Source organism: Scomber japonicus, chromosome 2 (assembly GCF_027409825.1).
Source record: "Scomber japonicus isolate fScoJap1 chromosome 2, fScoJap1.pri, whole genome shotgun sequence".
Taxonomy (NCBI): domain Eukaryota; kingdom Metazoa; phylum Chordata; class Actinopteri; order Scombriformes; family Scombridae; genus Scomber; species Scomber japonicus.
Window position 1 is genome coordinate 22,058,957 of NC_070579.1, and position 20,392 is coordinate 22,079,348.

The 20,392-nt window shown below is 37.8% G+C and overlaps 1 pseudogene; it reads left to right on the forward strand.

Moving 5' to 3' along the window:
- The first annotated feature begins 8,168 nt into the window (after positions 1 to 8,168).
- Positions 8,169 to 12,016, forward strand: LOC128365923 (uncharacterized protein K02A2.6-like; annotated as a pseudogene).
- Positions 12,017 to 20,392: the final 8,376 nt, after the last annotated feature.

The following is a 20,392-nucleotide window of genomic DNA, read 5'->3' on the forward strand; positions in this document are numbered from 1 at the left end:
AAAGTTCACATTAAACTTTCTTTTTTGTGTCAATTCTCCCATGAGACTAAATCCACTGTCCACTGTTAATGACCTTAACCACGATTTATATTCATTCATTCATTCATGTTTTAATTTTCTCATTCAATTTTCTAAGAATATAAATGGTTTTATCTCATCACAGCTGGATTACTGTAACAACTTTTTACATGCCTAAATAGAAAAACGGTAGAGTGGCCCCAGACAGTACAGAACTCAGCTGCCAGGCTTTGAAACAGTAAACAGGTCACATCAGTCCACTTTTAGCCCCTTTACACTGGCCTCCAGTTTATAATTAATTTCAAGCATATTTGAAGTCATATTATATTGTCTGACTCCTCAATATATCTCAGGTCGTTTATCCCTGATTGCTCGGAGACTCTGGCCTGAAGACTAAGGGCATTTGAAATAAGAGCCCCGAGGCTCTGGAACATGTAGTCTGAGGAAATGATGCAGGCTGAGTCAGTGGCATACAGGCCTGGACTGCGACAAAAATTCAGCCCTGGACTTTTTGGTCCAGACCGGCCCACTACAATCCGCGTGCAGATACTGTGCCAACTCACGTTGATGTACATGTAAACACACAAGCCCTTAATAACAGTACTATACTGAACAATATCCTTTATATTCTGGAGACTTGAATAGGCTTGAATTAGTTTTATTTTTTAGTTTTATTAGTCTCCTGGGTCTCTGTAGCCTATGATAGGGCCCTTGGACCAGGTATTCTTTAGACAGACAAGCCAATGGACCTTTGCTGTGTCTGCAGGCTGCAGCGGAGCTCTGTGGGCCGGTGCATGTCTCTGCTCTGGGCCGGGAGAGTTACCATGGCAAGGCGCAACGAAAAATAAATGAACAAATAAAAAATAAAAAACGGGCAGCCATCGGCCCATTATTGATCGGCCCACCGGGAAAAGTCCCGGTACTCCCAATGGCCAATCCACCCCTGGTCAAAAAGTACTTTTATCACACCTCCCTCCCTGATTGCTGTGTTTTGTTTGCTTTTATGTGAGGTGCTTTGTATTATTGTTATTGTAAGAATAGATCATGTACATCTTATTCATTTATCAATTTCATTTACCTTCACCTCTTGAATAAAATATTGAAAATTAACATGCAATGATAATAAAGAAATAAGCCTCACAAATATTAAACAGCTTCCCTCATTTCACATAATTCTGGTTTTCATTGTACGTTTTATCTTAGTTTTGTGTTTCTCTTCTTGTACTTTTATGCTTGTTTAGCAGCAACTTTTATTTTTTTTATTGCTGTGGTTGTTTGTATGTGAAGCACTATATAAATGCTATATAAAGTTATTGTGATATTGTACATCTTTTGTATTTTTTTTTCTTCTACCACTTGAATAAATGACTGAAAATGAATAAATAAAAAGATAAATAAGGCAAGGACTCAAATGCACAACTCAGAAACAAAACAGGTTTCATTAATCTAAGTCTCGATTTAGGCACATGAATATTAATTCATGTAACATTATAGTTACATAATTCTAACTCAAAACATGCTTTAGGACAGTTGATATTACATAGAATACAGTAAATCTCAAGCATCTATTGAACTGATTGTTAAAGCAACAAAGCTATACAACAACACTATACAACAAAGCCAGAATCTACATTTTGGTGTACACTCTTTCAAACTATGTCTTAGAGTCAACACCAGAAGTAGACATTCTTGAGCAAAGTAAAACATGTCACTTGTATTTGAATATGAAAACACCTTATTGCTCTCAGCCCGAGACAAAGAAATGTTTTGTTCTCATGTAGACATAAACCTTTGTGTCACACTTCACACTGTATACTGTATGTGATGAACAGAGTTGTTAAACAAAGCAGGTTGCAGAGCAGGTCACACCTTACGTGCACAACAACACAGGCATGAGCACATATACTTGAGCACAAACAGAGATATGCTCTTTATTAATTCATAAAGAGTAAATGATTTGTTGTAAGTTATGATGACCATACAGACCATGTTCAAATGCTAGTTTCTGATTCATTTGGGTAAAAATGTTCTTATCAAGAGTCCAGATGTTTTTCAATAAAGAGCTTCAAACTTTCAAACAGAATAAAGTCAGTAATAAACAGTAGGCCTACTATTTACAGCTACTGTGATATTACCCCAAAACAGTCTTCCTACTTTTACAGCCATTCAGCTCCATATGATTAATTTAATGCAGACATAAGCAGACAATAATGTTTTGCTTCCTCTAGTAGATCACATCCCTGTTGGAGTAACAGTGAAAACAAATTGACAATTTAAAGTCTAACAATACTGTACAGTGCACTATGTGTCTGTGTCCTCATGTTTTATACCTTTGCTTTATTAGAATTTGTAGTCTCTATACATCAGTATAGTCATGAGCATAAAAATGCACTTCTATATTGGCTCCTCAGTGGATTTTATGAGGTATTTTTCTTCAAGTGTGTTCTGAAGAAATCTTTCGAATCTTAACATCAATGTAAAAACCAACACTTAGCATTGCACCAATAGAAAACAACCACAGAAAAAAATGTTCCATTTGACTAGCCAATCATGAGTTACATTTCCTTTAATGGAAAAGTGTGCGTTGGTGACATCCGTAAGTAATAACAATGTTGCTGCCTGTTACTTACAGGTCATCATCACACATGGACGGGCTGCATGCTTTTCTGATTGTTCTTTCAGGTAATTATTTTGATATTACATTTTGAAGATTTATAATTGCTCCCATTTTCAGAATGAACTCATGCAGTAACCTGTATCTTTTGTAATGTGAAATACTGTACTGTAACATTTCAACCTGCTTTTATTGTTGTGTTTGCATTCCAGGAGTTCTTTCCTGCAGTCATGTTGGGATCTCTGGATCAGTGTCGGAGCTTAAAGTCAGACCAGGAGAAAACATCACTCTGTACTGTGACTGCAAACCATCAACAGGAGTATTCATTGTGTGGTACAGGAACTGTTCTCATGAGAACCAGCCTCCTCTTGTTCTGAGAACAAAACAGGAGCAAACTGGTTTTAGAGACCCTTCAGACATTATGAATCCATTCCCTCGTTTTCATTTGGTGAAGAACCCATCGACTGAATCCTATGACCTGTTGATCAAGAACATCACAGATTCAGATGAGGGCCTCTACTACTGTGGAACTGAAAAGACTGAGGTGGAGGATAACACACACATTTCTACCATAACTGTTTACACTTATGGAAATGCCACAAGGATGGTAGTCAGTAAGTAGTCTAATCTTCTATTCTTTATATGTGTGAATATTCTACAGAGTACATTTGACCACCATTTGACCAACTAATTAAAAAATGTGAGTTTACATTAATGTGGACATTTAAAAAATAAAAAGTAGATGTCAGATTCATGATGTCACAGTTCACATATAAAATATATTAATAGCATTATCATTAGCTAGTTATGAGGTTGAATTAACAGTGAAACAACTGCCAATCTCAAAGGAAATGCTGTTTAATTGTTACAAAGGACTGAAATGTTATCTATTCTGATGAATGTAAACTCAATATTTTATTCATTTATTTTAATGCAGAGTACATTTTTAGATGATTTTCCATGTACAGATAACAGGCTCGAATGGAGAAAATATTTCATGTTGCATTTACTGATATTAGGGACTTGAACAAATAACACGTGCAAAATATAAGTTACAAGTTTGTCCGACAAAATACAGTTTTCATTTCCATCATATATCTATAAAATTAGAATCACAAACATTCAGTCACTTGTTTGTGTTTGATTCAGACTCCAGTGAGCCAGATTACACAACCTCAACCCAACAAGACTGTAGCGTGTGCTGGACACTGCTGCTCTCTCTCTGTCCATCTCTGGCTGTTCTCTCCTCTCTCCTCTCCTCTCTTTTGGTTTATCAGCTCTGCCAGAAAACAGGTACCTACTGTTCAGTATGTCACTTTTATCCATTTTGTTGTTCTATCCTAAGGTCATAGCATTACTTTGATGACTAGTTCTTTGAATGTTTTAGCTCAACTTGTTATCTAGAGGTATCATCAAAATTGTATCTAAAAACTTGTTTTTTAATTTAATGCTTTTTAAGGTATTTTTTGAGGTTGGCTTTCATGGTGTAATCATCATATATTAATATCTGCAGCTAAAGAAGCTCAAGTGGATCGACAAAGACCTGACACCAGAGGAACAGTAGGAAATCTGGTAATTTACAGCGTAACTTGAATCACTCTTCAATAGTATGTGACTCATGGTGAACATTTTCTCTTGTCACACAGGTATAAATCCTGTGTCAGATAAAATGTCATCTAATTAAACAATATAAACAATAGCAAATAATTACTGCATTTCATTTGGTGTTTTAATGCTGGGACCTTGGTATTGTGTATACTGACTCACTGGCACAGCTAAATATAATGAAGCAATTATTCATCATGCCTAATAATTACTAATAATTAATACACTAATGTCTGTTTTTCCTGCTATGACAAGAGAAAATATTGACAATGAGAAATGTAATTAGGTTTGCATGTTTCAATTTATCCCTCACTACAGAGATCTTTTCACTTTTGCATGTATGTGATGTTTTACACTAACAACACTGATCTCTGATTCTCACTACAATGTGTTTAATAGCGAATTACAGAAAATCAAAATAATACATCATGTATAGTACATGTTCATGATTCTAAATTACAAATGTCAAATCTCAGGATGAAGATGTGTGTTATGCTGCACTGGAAATTCGTCAGGCGTCACAGAGACCAAAGAAGAAGAAAATCAAGAGTTCTGACTTCAGCACTTATTCTGCCATCAATACTTCAGGGGTGTGAAGTAGGGGTGTCAATATGAAACAATAGTAATGCCAAGGCTTTCTAAACGAAAAATAAATCATTGTTTACCATCATCCAATCAACTATTCTCTTTGACCTTTGACCCCTGAAACAGACTGTTAAAGGGAATCTACTTCATTGTGCAATTTTACAGGTTTATATTTATATTCTGGGGCTCAACTGGAATATATTTGCATGATTTAAAGTTTTAAAAACTCCTTGTTTATCAATGCCGAATCCCCTCAGTTCAACCTCTGTCTGAAACAGGCCATTTTAGCTCTTGTCTCGTTATGGCCCCCATCCCAGTTAGCCCACTGTGTTGTGATTTGCTTCTGTAAGCTCAGCAGATTTCTGATGGTTCTAGAGACCACTTAAACAGAAGTGGGATTTCACTTCTTTCTCTCTTTCATTACTCAAAATGGAAACTTCTCAAATACATACATTCATACATGTTCAAGCACAAATCCAATTCAAAATATGTGAGTTGACAACATAAACACCCCATGGAACAACCTGGGCAACAAAGACTACAGAACAGACAGCTGAATGTGGGCACCAGATAAGAAGTGTTAATACTTTCTGAACCCTGCTGTTAAGACCACACTCATATTTTATTTTCAGAAGTCTGTGTTTTCTCCATCAGTATGAATGTGTGCTTGTGACAGGAGTATGAGAATGTATCTAACCACTGTGATTGGCTCACCGGTTCCTGCATTTGATTGGCTCCTTTTGGTTAATGGCACCGTTGTCACTGCAAAGTGGCAAAACTTATCTCCCTTCTCTCTTAACTACTGACATTTATCCTCACTTTGATTAAATGTGACCTTTTTTTGCCTTCCAGTAATAAAAGCTTGATGTATTATTATCATATCCCATTGTAGATAGAACATAACTTTTCACTGTAAATTGTACTACTGTGGTTTTCTTTATTTTCATTTTCATTTTGTTGTTGTTGACTGCTTCTTAATAGTTTTAAAGTTGTTAGGGTTGTCCACAATGGTAATGACATTAACCACATGGATTTGTTGCTGTTCTTTTCTTCATATAGATATACAAGAGAGCAGATGCATCTTGTGTGGTTTTTTTCATGTCACCACTTCATTAATCAGCTTTACATCAACTGTTTGTTGTTGTAGATCACAATTTGTTTCAAGATGTTTTATTTATTTATTGTAATCAATGTGTTACATTCAAAATGGCAGCAATAAGTGCTTTCCTGTAGACAATACAGGGTTAACAGTGCAGTTAACATCAACCCATCATGTAGCCCCTGATATGAGTAAGGCTCACAGGAAACCCACACTGACAAACAGACCCTCATGCAACAGCACACTGCAACATGCAGATGGACTAAAGCTGCTATTTAGTGGTCTGTTGAAGGTGGTGCTGCACACCCTTATACTGAGTTTTTCTTGTTTTAATTTTGTTTTGAATAATTACCCAAATTAAATTAAAAAGATCTATTAAAACATATAAGTTTAGTGTAAAGTGGTTATGAATTGTTCACATGGCACTGATCTGCACTAAAAGAAAGTAGTCTGCTGTTTACTGTAGGTGTGAATGCTGCTGAAGTATTTTTAGCTACAGGAAACAGTGTGTCTCCATGAAGTCCTCCAGATTTAACAGCAGAAGTCCGTCATTGTCATGGGCACAATAATAAGTACATGGTTATGTTTAAGTGATGACAGTGGACATAGTATAACGATAAATAATAAAAAGTTGACTTGACAGAGTTCAAACATTGGCTTCTTTCATTTGAATGTACATTTGTATTGTTTTGTGGGACTTGCATAAACTAATGATCCTGTCTTTTCTTGTGAGTACAGTCTTGGTAGATATGTGAAATAATACACCAAAAAGACGACCATATGAGGTTTGATGCCAAAATATTGAATTTGTATCTAAATGTACATTAAAGGAATATTTTTTTCAAGTTTGTGATACTCTTATTAACATGGGAGTGAATACATGTGCTTGCTTTATGCAAATGAATGATTATTATTGAAACAACCCACAACAATGTTTGTATTGTTTATTGTTTGGTTTGATCTCGAACAACAACAATAGTCATCAAAATGAAATGTCAGAACAGCAAAATAAAGCTTATGTAGTCCTGTCCCTACTTCACTACTTCCTCAGAACACCATCAAATAAAATACAACAAAAAAATACAAAATAATGACAAAATAATAAATAAATACAACAAAAAATGAATAAACAAAAATCAAGGCATACTTAAACTAGCATGTATAGAGCTAGTGCTTTGTTTGAGTTCTTCTTAAAGACCATTCCACAATGTTACCCCACAGACTGATATGCACATGCTTTTAAGAGCAATACTTACACAAAGTTGTATAAAATGTAGTTTTCCTCTGAGATGATATTTACCTTCTCTATCTTGAAACATTTTTTGAATGTTTTCAGGCAGTGACATTACATTCATTCAACCATTCACACACACAGTCTCTCTCTCTCTCTCTCTCTCTCTCTCTCTCTCTCTCTCTCTCTCTCTCTCTCTCTCTCTCTCACACACACACACACACACACACACACACACACACACACACACACACACACACACACACACACACACACACACCTAATGTGGTCTGCCTTTGTTGAGCAGGGGGAGGTCTCTCTGTATCAGCTGCTTGGCCAGTGACTGGGATTTGAGACTCGACGTATTCCGTAATGAAAATAACTTTGGTCTTGTGGATAGAACATCTGGCAGGGCTTTGAGCTGAATTTGCTATTCATAAGACTCTTCTCTTGATCCATTTCTGCTTGTTATTCAAAACATTACTGCTGCATCACTTCCTTATTTCCAAACTACAGCCCAGGACAAAGGTCAAACACAACATTTGTGCGCTAATCGCACGTTTAAAAAGATAATGCTTTTAAAATGAATTTGCGTTAACACTCTTTCTCGCCAACTCCTTAACCCTTAACAATAAAATGGACGAAATAAGACTGTCGATTACATCACACAGTTTGGACTCCTGCGCAGTGATAACAGAGATGTGGCTGGACCCAAACACTCCAGATACAGCCGTCAAGTTAGTAGGATGAGTCGTCTTCAGTATCTACATCAACAACGCCTGGTGTTCTGATGTCGGAGTAATCGACACACACTGTTCATCAGAGTTTCTGATGTTAAATTGTAGACCTTTTTACCTACCGAGGGCGTTTACATCAGTCATCATAACAGCTGTCTATGTGCCACTGCAAACTCACGCTAGACTAGTGTTGGAGTACTACAGAGTACTATCAGCAGCCACCTGTCAGCACACCCAGACACACCCAGACAACACACGGTGTCGGTACTAGTGAGTACAATGGCCCTGTTTGGAAGAATTGATGAGTTTAAGCCAGAAAACGAGCCATGGTTCGGCTTATATTGAACGGCTTGAACAGTTTTTTGAAGCTAACGACATTGCAGACAGGAAGAAAGTTGCTACGCTATTGAGTGTTAAGGGGCACAACTACATATGGACTTTTGAGAAATTTAGTACAGCCCCACAAGCCTAAAGACAAGACGTTTGACGAAATAGTGACTGTTTTAAAGGAACATTTTGAGCCAAAGCCATTGTTGGTGGCAGAGAGATTCCGCTTCAACTGGTGCAATCAAAAAGCTACACAGCCGGTTGCAGAGTACGTAGCAGAGCTGAAGCAGTGTGCCGCTAACTGTGAGTTCGGCACGAACCTGGACGCATCACTACGAGATCGGTTCGTCAGTGGAATAAGAAACGAAGCCTGCCAGCGGAGGCTACTCTCCAAAAGTGACCTCACGTTTGCCAAAGCGTTTGAGTTCGCCCTCAACATGGAGACGGCTGATAGGGACGCACGTCAGTTGAGAGGGATGGAGAGCGAAACAGGCGGAGCTGCAAGCGTCCATGAAGTGAAGCTGCAAAGAGCCAGGACCTGTTACAGGTGCAATGGGAAAAATCACAATGCAAATGAGTGCCATTTTAAAGAGACTAAATGCCATAACTGTGGAAAGATTGGACACATTAAAAAGGCATGTCGTGCAAAGGCAAGGGCTGAAGATACAAGATCAAGAGACAAAAGACAGCAAAAGAAGAACACTAAATATGTTACAGCAGAAGAAAATTCTGACCTTGAAATGTTTACTGTTTTGACTGTCACAAGTGAAGATACTGAGCTGTATGAAGCAACATTCTCAGTTAATGGTGTAGACTTAGTGATGGAAATTGATACTGGTGCCAGAAGAAGCATCATTTCAGAGAGAACATATAGAAGGCAGTTTTCACACATACCACTGCAGAGAGCTAACGTAAAGCTTAGAGCTTACAATGGAGGTCGCGTCCCTGTTTTGGGTCAGATCACACCCACAGTTGAGTATCAGGGTCAGAGAGCAGTTTTGCCACTTCTAGTTATTAAAGGGCATGGATCAACATTATGTGGTAGAGACTGACTGAGGATACTCAGTTTTTTGAAGGAAACAAAATGTAGCTCAGTCGGGGAGTTGCTAAAGAAATATTCAGAAGTGTTTCATGAGGAGTTAGGGACACTCAATCATGGTCAGACCAGAGGTGCCTCCTAAATTCTGCAAACACAGGCCCCTCCCATTTGCAATGAAGGAAAGGGTAGAGATAGAGTTCAAAAGGCTGGAGGAAGCTAACATTATATCTCCAGTAAAGCATAGTGACTGGGCAGCGCCAATAGTTCTGGTGGTAAAGAAGGATCAGTCACTTCGCCTGTGTGGCGATTATAAGGTGTCAGTTAATCAGGCACTTTAAACAGACACTTACCCCTTACCTCGCTTAGAAGAGCTTTTAGCTACCCTTAGTGGAGGTAAGATTTTCTCTAAGATTGACTTAGGAGCAGCTTATCAGCAAGTTTTGCTTGATGATGACTCCAAGAAATACACTACCATCAACACCCACAGAGGGCTGTTTGTGTATAACAGACTTCCTTTTTGGATCAGTTCCGCTCCCTCGATCTTCCAGCGGATTATGTAAAACATAATGAAAGATTTACCTGTGGTAGTTTTCCTTGATGATCTTCTCATTACGGGACGCTCGGAGGAAGATCACCTCCGCAACCTTCAAAGAGTCCTGCAACGCTTACAGGAAAATGGACTACGAGTTAAACGCTCAAAGTGTGAGTTTGGGAAAACTCAGCTCGAGTATTTGGGTCACGTACTGGACGAGCGTGGCATTCACCCTTCAGAGGAAAAGGTGAGGGCAATACAAGAGGCCCCTGCACCTACCAATGTTAAAGAGCTACAAGCTTTTTTGGGTCTTTTGAACTATTATGGGAGATTCTTGCCCCAACAGAGCACAGTGTTGGCACCACTGTACAGACTTCTTCGAGGAAATGTAGTTTGGAAATGGACTGAGGCAGAACAGTCTGCTTTTGTGAAGTGCAAGGACCTGTTGATGAGTGACCAGGTTTTAGCACACTATGATCCCAATCTTCCTCTCACTCTAGCATGCGATGCCTCGGCATATGGCATTGGAGCAGTGATCCAACACACCATGTCAAATGGGGAGGAGAGACCAATCGCTTATGCTTCCCGCACATTGTCTCCAGCGGAGAAAAAGTATTCTCAAATTGACAAGGAGGCTCTTGGATTGATTTATGGTGTAAAGAAATTCCACTAGTATTTATGGGGTAGATATTTTACTTTAGTCACAGACCATCGCCCCCTATTGACACCTTTTGGCGAGCACAAGAGTCTGCCTACATTGGCCACTGCACGCATTCAGCGGTGGGCAATTATACTGTCAGCGTATGACTACAACATCGTCTATCGTAAGTCAGAAAAGCACAGTAATGCTGATGGACTCTCCCGGTGCCCTTTACCTGAGACCAGCGACACAGGAACTACTGTAGCATCGGCTACTGTCCACTCACTGCTAGCAGAACATCTACAAAAGGCGCCGCTCAAAGCCACTTCAGTCGCCCAGATGACACGCACTGACAGTGAGCTAGCCCATGTCTACAAGTATGTCATGGCGGGTTGGCCAGACAAAGTAGAAAATATATTGAAAGTGTTTTTCACTAAGAGAAGCGAGTTATCTACAGAGCAAGGTTGTGTCCTTTGGGGGACCAGAGTCATTGTACCCTCAAAAATTAGAAAAGCAGTGTTAAAGGAAATTCACTCAGGGCACCAAGGTAAAGTGAAGACTAAAGCTTTTGCTCGTAACTTTGTATGGTGGCCAAATCTTGACTCAGATGTGGAGCAAATGTGTAAAGAATGTGAAACATGTCAAATGGAGCAAAAAAGGCCTCAACACGTTCCACTAAACCCATGGGAATTTCCTGGTAAGTCCTGGAAGAGACTTCATTTGGGCTTTGCTGGACCTTTTCTAAACAACATGTTCATGATTGTCGAGGATGCTTATACAAAGTGGTTGGAAGTGTTTCGCATGTCACAAATCACTTCGCAGGCTACTGTGACAAAGCTGAGGAGACTGTTTGCCTCCTATGGATTGTTACAGACAACGCCACCACTTTCACTTCCGAGGAGTTTCAGACTTTTGTCAAGCAGAATGGGATTCTGCACACAACAAGTGCCCCAGGACATCCAGCGACAAATGGTCTGGCTGAAAGATATGTCCAGACTTTTAAAACGGGTATGAAAAAACTTGCCCACACAACTGTGAACATTGATGACAGACTGTCCCTGTTCTTGTTGCAGTATCGGACAACACCAAACTGCACAACAGGACAGTCTCCAGCTGATCTGTTTTTACACAGACACGTCCGTACAAGGCTGGATTTTCTGAAGTCTTGCACAAAAGAGAGAGTGTGCAAAAGACAGTACCAACAGAAAGACCGCCATGACTGCAGTGCTGCAGACCGATCGTTTAGCGTGGATGATGCTGTGTACCTGCGTAGCACTGTGGGAGGAGACACCAAGTGGATTCCAGGGTTGGTGGTGAGACAGACTGGCCCTGTGTCATATGAGGTCAGAGAGCGGGATTCTGACACAGTACACAGACGCCATGGAGACCAGCTAAGAGCTCGGGCCATGGCTGAACCTGACACTGTGTTAACTGACCCTCATTTTGAACAGTTAGTTGATAAGGACTGTAGTAGTTCTCAGGACATTGTTGACTCCACTGTGCAGTCACCGGAGCTCCTGGAGCCTGAACCTGTGGCTCTGAGGCGCTCCACACGAGTGACTAAACCACCCCAGATATTTATGCAATGAGACTGTACGTTTACACTGTGTAAATGGTCATAAATGGTTGTTGCCAATTTGCCAGAAGTACTGATACTGTATGATGTAGATCAGAAAGGATAATACCAAAAATGCTACATAATGTTATTGTGAGTAATTGGAGTTCGATTGTAGCCATTTCTTGTTACTTGTCTCTTGACATAACATGTTTACTAACAAAACAGGAAAATTGATATTGTTAATATTTCCATGGTTATTCTCAACTAAAAGGGGAGATAATGTGGTTTATTGATTTACCACATATTCTATTTACCAGCTAGTTATTGTATGGTAACTATGTTCATGATCTATGTTGGCTAGATCTATGTGTAACCAGGGCAGGTCAAGGTGCTGCGCGCATGCGCATTGTTCAGAAAAGCAGCATGGCTGAGTAAACAAGCAATGAACAGCATGTCGGCCTCACTCTCGTTCATACACCACAGAACTGTTCTCATGAGAACCAGCCGACTCTTGTTATAAGACCAGAACGCGATTACAAGACAGGCACTATGGTTGCTGGTCCTGTGAAGTCCTTCCACCGTTTTCATTTTGTGAGAAACGATTCTTCTCAATCCTACAACCTTCTCACTGTAAACATCACTAATTCAGATGATGGTCTTTACTACTGTGGAACTGAAAGAGTTCTGACTTCTGACTTCAGCACTTATTCTGCCATCAATACTTCTAGGATGTAAAAGGACACAAGAGGGTACATAATGAATTAATTAGTGGTGATAAATAGGGACTATTCTGTCATTTAGAGTTAAGCAACAGTCATGGCCATCAATAACTGACATGTAAGAAAGTGTGTGTAGCCTTTTTGGTGAAAGTTGAGAGAAATTGTTTGGAAAAGTTCACATTAAACTCCTTATTTTTTGTGTCAATTCTCCCATGAGACTAAATCCACTGTCCACTGTTAATGACCTTAACCACCGTTTATATTCATTCATTCATGTTTTAATTTGCTCATTCATTCTTCTAAGAATATACATGGTTTTATCTCATCACAGCTGGATTACTGTAACAACTTTTTACATGCCGAAATAGAAAAACGGTAGAGTGGCCCCAGACAGTACAGAACTCAGCTGCCAGGCTTTGAAACAGTAAACAGGTCACATCAGTCCACTTTTAGCCCCTTTAAACTGGCCTCCAGTTTAGAATTAATTTCAAGCTTATTTGAAGTCATATTATATTGTCTGACTCCTCAATATATCTCAGGTCGTTTATCCCTGACTGCTCGCAGACTCTGGGCTGAAGACTAAGGGCATTTGAAATAAGAGCCCGAGGCTCTGGAACATGTAGTCTGAGGAAATGAGGCAGGCTGAGTCAATGGCATACATGCTCAAAAAGTACTTTTATCACACCTCCTTCCCTGATTTCACCCTGATTGCTGTGTTTTGTTTGCTTTTATGTGAGGTGCTTTGTATTATTGTTATTGTTGTTATTGTAAGAATAGATAACGTACATCTTATGTATTTCATTTACCTTCACCTCTTGAATAAAATATTGAAAAATAACAAGCAATGATAATAAAGAAATAAACCTCACAAATATTAAACAGCTTCCTCATTTCACGTAATTCTGGTTTTCATTGTATGTTTTATCTTAGTTTTGTGTTTCTCTTCTTGTACTTTTATGCTTGTTTAGCAGCAACTTTTATTCTTTTTTATTGCTGTGGTTGTTAGCACTATATAAATGCTATATAAAGACATTATGATATTGTACATCTTCTGTATTTTATTTTCTTCCACCACTTAAATAAATGAACTGAAAATGAATAAATAAAAAAATAAATAAGGCATGGACTCAAATGCACAACTCAGAAACAAAACAGGTTTCATAAATCTAAGTCTCGATTAAGGCACATGAATATTAATTCATGTAACATTACAGTTACATGATTCTAACTCAAAACATGCTTTAGAACAGTTGATATTACATAGAATACAGTAAATCTCGAGCATCTATTGAACTGATTGTTAAAGCAACAAAGCTATACAACAACACTATACTATACTATGTACACTCTTTCAAACTATGTCTTAGAGTCAACACCAGAAGTAGACATTCTTGAGCAAAGCAAAACATGTCACTTGTATTTGAATATGAAAACACCTTATTGCTCTCATGTAGACATAAACCTTTGTGTCACACTTCACACTGTATACTGTATGTGATGAACAGAGTTGTTAAACAAAGCAGGTTGCAGAGCAGATCACACCTTATGTGCACAACAACACAGGCATGAGCACATATACTTGAGCACAAACAGAGATATGCTCTTTATTAATTCATAAAGAGTAAATGATTTGTTGTAAGTTATGATGACCATACAGCCCATGTCCAAATGCTAGTTTCTGATCCATTTGGTTAAAAAGGTTCTTATCAAGAGTCCAGATGTTTTTCAATAAAGAGCTTCAAACTTTCAAACAGAATAAAGTCAGTAATAAACAGTAGGCCTACTATTTACAGCTACTGTGACATTACCCCAAAACAGTCTTCCTACTTTTACAGCCATTCAGCTCGATATGATCAATTTAATGCAGACATAAGCAGACAATAATGTGTTGCTTCCTCTAGTAGATCACATCCCTGTTGGAGTAACAGTGAAAACAAATTGACAATTTAAAGTCTAACAATACTGTACAGTGCACTATGTGTCTGTGTCCTCATGTTTTATACCTTTGCTTTATTAGAATGTGTAGTCTCTATACATCAGTATAGTCATGAGCATAAAAATGCACTTCTATATTGGCTCCTGAGTGGATTTTATGAGGTACTTTTCTTCAAGTGTCTTCTCAAGAAATCTTTCGAATCTTAACATCAATGCAAAAACCAACACTTAGCATTGCACCAATAGAAAACAAGCACAGAAAAAAATGTTCCATTTGACTAGCCAATCATAACTTACATTTCCTTTAATGGAAAAGTGTGCGTTGGTGACATCCGTAAGTAATAACAATGTTGCTGCCTGTTACTTACAGGTCATCATCACACATGGACGGGCTGCATGCTTTTCTGATTGTTCTTTCAGGTAATTATTTTGATATTACATTTTGAAGATTTATAATTGCTCCCATTTTCAGAATGAACTCATGCAGTAACCTGTATCTTTTGTAATGTGAAATACTGTACTGTAACATTTCAACCTGCTTTTATTGTTGTGTTTGTATTCCAGGAGTTCTTTCCTGCAGTCATGTTGGGATCTCTGGATCAGTGTTGGAGGTTAAAGTCAGACCAGGAGAAAACATCACTCTGTACTGTGACTGCAAACCATCATCAGGAATATACATTGTGTGGTTCAGGAACTGTTCTCATGAGAACCAGCCTTCTCTTGTTCTGACAACAAAACAGGAGCAAACTGGTTTTAGAGACCTTATGAATCCATTCCCTCGTTTTCATTTGGTGAAGAACCCATCAACTGAATCCTATGACCTGTTGATCAAGAACATCACAGATTCAGATGAGGGCCTCTACTACTGTGGAACTGAAAAGACCAAGGTGGAGGATACCACACACATTTCTACCAGAACTGTTTACACTTATGGAAATGCCACAAGGATGGTAGTCAGTAAGTAGTCTAATCTTCTATTCTTTATATGTGTGAATATTCTACAGAGTACATTTGACCAACTAATTACCACACAGGCAAAAAATGTGAGTTTACATTAATGTGGACATTTAAACAATAAAAAGTAGATGTCAGATTCATGATGTCACAGTTCACATATAAAATATATTAACAGCATTATCATTAGCTAGTTATGAGGTTGAATTAACATTGAAACAACTGCCAATCTCAAAGGAAATGCTGTTTAATTGTTATAAAGGACTGAAATGTTATGTATTCTGATGAATGTAAACTCAATATTTTATTCATTTATTTTAATGCAGAGTACATTTTTAGATGTTTTTCCATTTACAGATAACAGGCTCGAATGGAGAAAATATTTCATCTTGCATTTACTGATATTAGGGACTCGAACAAATAACACATGCAAAATATAAGTCACAAGTTTGTCTGACAAAATAAAAGAGTTTTCATTTCCATCATATATCTATAAAATTAGAATCACAAACATTCAGTCACTTGTTTGTGTTTGATTCAGACTACAACCCAACCTCAACCCAACAAGACTGTAGCGTGTGCTGGACACTGCTGCTCTCTCTCTGTCCATCTCTGGCTGTTCTCTCCTCTCTCCTCTCCTCTCTTTTGGTTTATCAGCTCTGCCAGAAAACAGGTACCTACTGTTCAGTATGTCACTTTTATCCATTTTGTTGTTCTATCCTAAAGGTCATAGCATTACTTTGATGACTAGTTCTTTGAATGTTTTAGCTCAACTTGTTATCCAGAGGTATCATCAAAATTGTATCTAAAAACTTGTTTTTTAATGTAATGCTTTTTAAGGTATTTTTTGAGGTTGGCTTTCATGGTGTAATCATCATATATTAATATCTGCAGCTAAAGAAGCTCAAGTGGATCGACAAAGACCTGACACCAGAGGAACAGTAGGAAATCTGGTAATTTACAGCGTAACTTGAATCACTCTTCAATAGTATGTGACTCATGGTGAACATTTTCTCTTGTCACACAGGTATAAATCCTGTGTCAGATAAAATGTCATCTAATTAAACAATATAAACAATAAAAATAATTATGCATTTCATTTGGTGTTTCAATGCTGGGACCTTGGTATTGTGTATACTGACTGACTGGCCCAGCTAAATATAATGAAGCATTTATTCATCATGCCTAATAATTACTAATCATTAATACACTAATGTCTGTTTTTCTGCTATGACAAGAGAAAATATTGGAATATGAGAAATGTAATTTGGTTTGCATGTTTCAATTTATCCCTCACTACAGAGATCGTTTCACTTTTGCATGTATGTGATGTTTTACACTAACAACACTGATCCCTGATTCTCACTACAATGTGTTTTATAGCGAATTACACAAAATCAAAATAATACATCATTTATAGTACATGTTCATGATTCTAAATTACAAATGTCAAATCTCAGGATGAAGATGTGTGTTATGCTGCACTGGAAATTCGTCAGGCGTCACAGAGACCAAAGAAGAAGAAAATCCAGAGTTCTGACTTCAGCACTTATTCTGCCATCAATACTTCTGGGGTGTGAAGTAGGGGTGTCAATATGAAACAATAGTAATGCCAAGGCTTTCTAAAAGAAAAATAAATCATTGTTTACCATCATCCTATCAACTATTCTCTTTGACCTTTGGCCCCTGAAACAGACTGTTAAAGGGAATCTACTTCATTGTGCAATTTTACAGGTTTATATTTATATTCTGGGGCTCAACTGGAATATCTTTGCATGATTTAAAGTTTTAAAAACTCCTTGTTTATCAATGCTGAAGCCCCTCAGTTCAACCTCTGTCTGAAACAGGCCATTTTAGTTCTTGTCTCGTTATGGCCCCCATCCCAGTTAGCCCACTGTGTAGATTTCTGCTGCTTCTAGAGACCACTTAAACAGAAGTCGGATTTCACTTCTTTCTCTCTTTCATTACTCAAAATGGAAACTTCTCAAATACATACATTCATACATGTTCAAGCAACAAAGACTACAGAACAGACAGCTGAATGTGGGCACCAGATAAGAAGTGTTAATACTTTCTGAACCCTGCTGTTAAGACCACACTCATATTTTATTTTCAGAAGTCTGTGTTTTATCCATCAGTATGAATGTGTGCTTGTGACAGGAGTATGAGAATGTATCTAACCACTGTGATTGGCTCACCGGTTCCTGCATTTGATTGGCTCCTTTTGGTTAATGGCACCGTTGTCACTGCAAAGTGGCAAAACTTATCTCCCTTCTCTCTTAACTGCTGACATTTATCCTCACTTTGATTAAATGTGACCTTTTTTTGGCTTCCAGCAATAAAAGCTTGATGTATTATTATCATATCCCATTGTAGAGAGCATCACATTTCACTGTAAATTGTACTACTGTGCTTTTCTTTATTTTCATTTTGTTGTTGTTGACTGCTTCTTAATAGTTTTAAAGTTGTTAGGGTTGTCCACAATGGTAATGACATTAACCACATGGATTTGTTGCTGTTCTTTCCTTCATATAGATATACAAGAGAGCAGATGCATCTTGTGTGGGTTTTTTCATGTCACCACTTCATTAATCAGCTTTACATCAACTGTTTGTTGTTGTAGATCACAATTTGTTTCAAGTTGTTTTATTATTTATTGTAATCAATGTGTTACATTAAAAATGGCAGCAATAAGTGCTTTCCTGTAGACAATACAGGGTTAACAGTGCAGTTACCATCAACACATCATGTAGCCCCTGATATGAGTAAGGTTCACAGGAAACCCACACTGACAAACAGACCCTCATGCAACAGCACAGTGCAACATGCAGATGGACTAAAGCTGCTATTCAGTGGTCTGTTGAAGGTGTTGCTGCACACCCTTATACTGTGTTTTTCTTGTTTTAATTTTGTTTTGAATAATTACCCAAATTAAATTAAAAAGATCTATTAAAACATATAAGTTTAGTGTAAAGTGGTTATGAATTGTTCACATGGCACTGATCTGCACTAAAAGAAAGTAGTCCACTGTTTACTGTAGGTGTGAATGCTGCTGAAGTATTTTTAGCTAGAGGAAACAGTGGTTACTGTTATGGGTTACAGTGTCTCAAAGATGTCCTCCAAATTTAACAGCAGAAGTCCGTCATTGTCATGGGCACAATAATAAGTACATGGTTATGTTTAAGTGATGACAGTGGACATAGTATAACGATAAATAATAAAAAGTTGACTTGACAGAGTTCAAACATATTTGAATGTACATTTGCATAAACTAATGATCCTGTCTTTTCTTGTGAGTACAGTCTTGGTAGATATGTGAAATAATACACCAAAAAGACGACCATATGAGGTTTGATGCCAAAATATTTGTATCTAAATGTACATTAAAGGAATATTTTATCAAGTTTGTGATACTCTTATTAACATGGGAGTGGATACATGTGCTTGCTTTATGCAAATTAATGTTTATTATTATTGAAACAATCCACAACAATGTTTTTATTGCTTATTGTTTGGTTTGATCTCGAACAACAACAACAAATAGTCATCAAAATGAAATGTCAGAACAACATAATAATGTGTTGGAGAGGGAACAGGAGGAAACAGAAAGCTTATTTAGTCCTGTCCCTACTTCACTACTTCCTCAGAACACCATAAAATAAAATACAACAAAAAAATATAAAATAATGAAAAATAAATAAATAAATACAACAAAAGAAATACAAAATAATGACAATGACTCAAAAAATGTATTCCCCAGTCACTCCCCATATACCATCAAAGTAACATGTTCAATGATCCATGACCCAGCCAAGATTGCAGTTAGTTATATTTGTATTATACGTATTGTTTCATATAAAGAACAGAAATATTATAGAAGAAATACATACAGAAAGTAAATAGAGTTGTTTAGAGGTCCTTATTTTTATATTTGTCAAGAATTGTTTTCTTGTATCTGTTTCTAAACTGTATAGAGCTAGTGCTTTGTTTGAGTTCTTCTTGAAGACCATTCCACAATGTTACCCCACAGACTGATATGCACATGCTTTTAAGAGCAGTACTTACACAAGGTTGTTTAAAATGTAGTTTTCCTCTGAGATGATATTTACCTTCTCTATCTTGAAACATTTTTTGAATGTTTTCAGGCAGTGACAATGAAATACTGCATGCTCCAAAAACCTGCTGTCAGTTATAATATCAGTTAGGAACTAGTTACATTCACACACACACTCTCTCTCTCTCTCTCTCTTGCTCTCTCTTTCTCTCTTTTTCACACACACACACACACACATACACACCTACTGTGGTCTGCCTTTGTTGAGCAGGAGGAGGTCTCTCTGTATCAGCTGCTTGGCCAGTGACTGGTATTTGAGACTCAACGTATTCCGTAATGAAAATAACTTTGGTCTTGTGGATAGAACATCTGGCAGGGCTTTGAGCTGAATTTGCTATTCATAAGACTCTTCTCTTGATCCATTTCTGCTTGTTATCCAAAACATTACTGCTGCATCACTTCCTTATTTCCAAACTACAGCCCAATACAAATGTCAAACACAACATTCGTGCACTAATCGCACGTTTAAAAAGATGATGTCAGAGTAATCGACACACACTGTTCACCAGAGTTTCTGATGTTAAATTGTAGATCTTTTTACTTACCGAGGGCGTTTACATCAGTCATCATAACAGCTGTCTATGTGCCACTGCAAACTCACACTAGACTAGTGTTGGAGTACTACAGAGTACTATCAGCAGCCACCTGTCAGCACACCCAGACAGCAGTGTAATAGCAGCAGGAG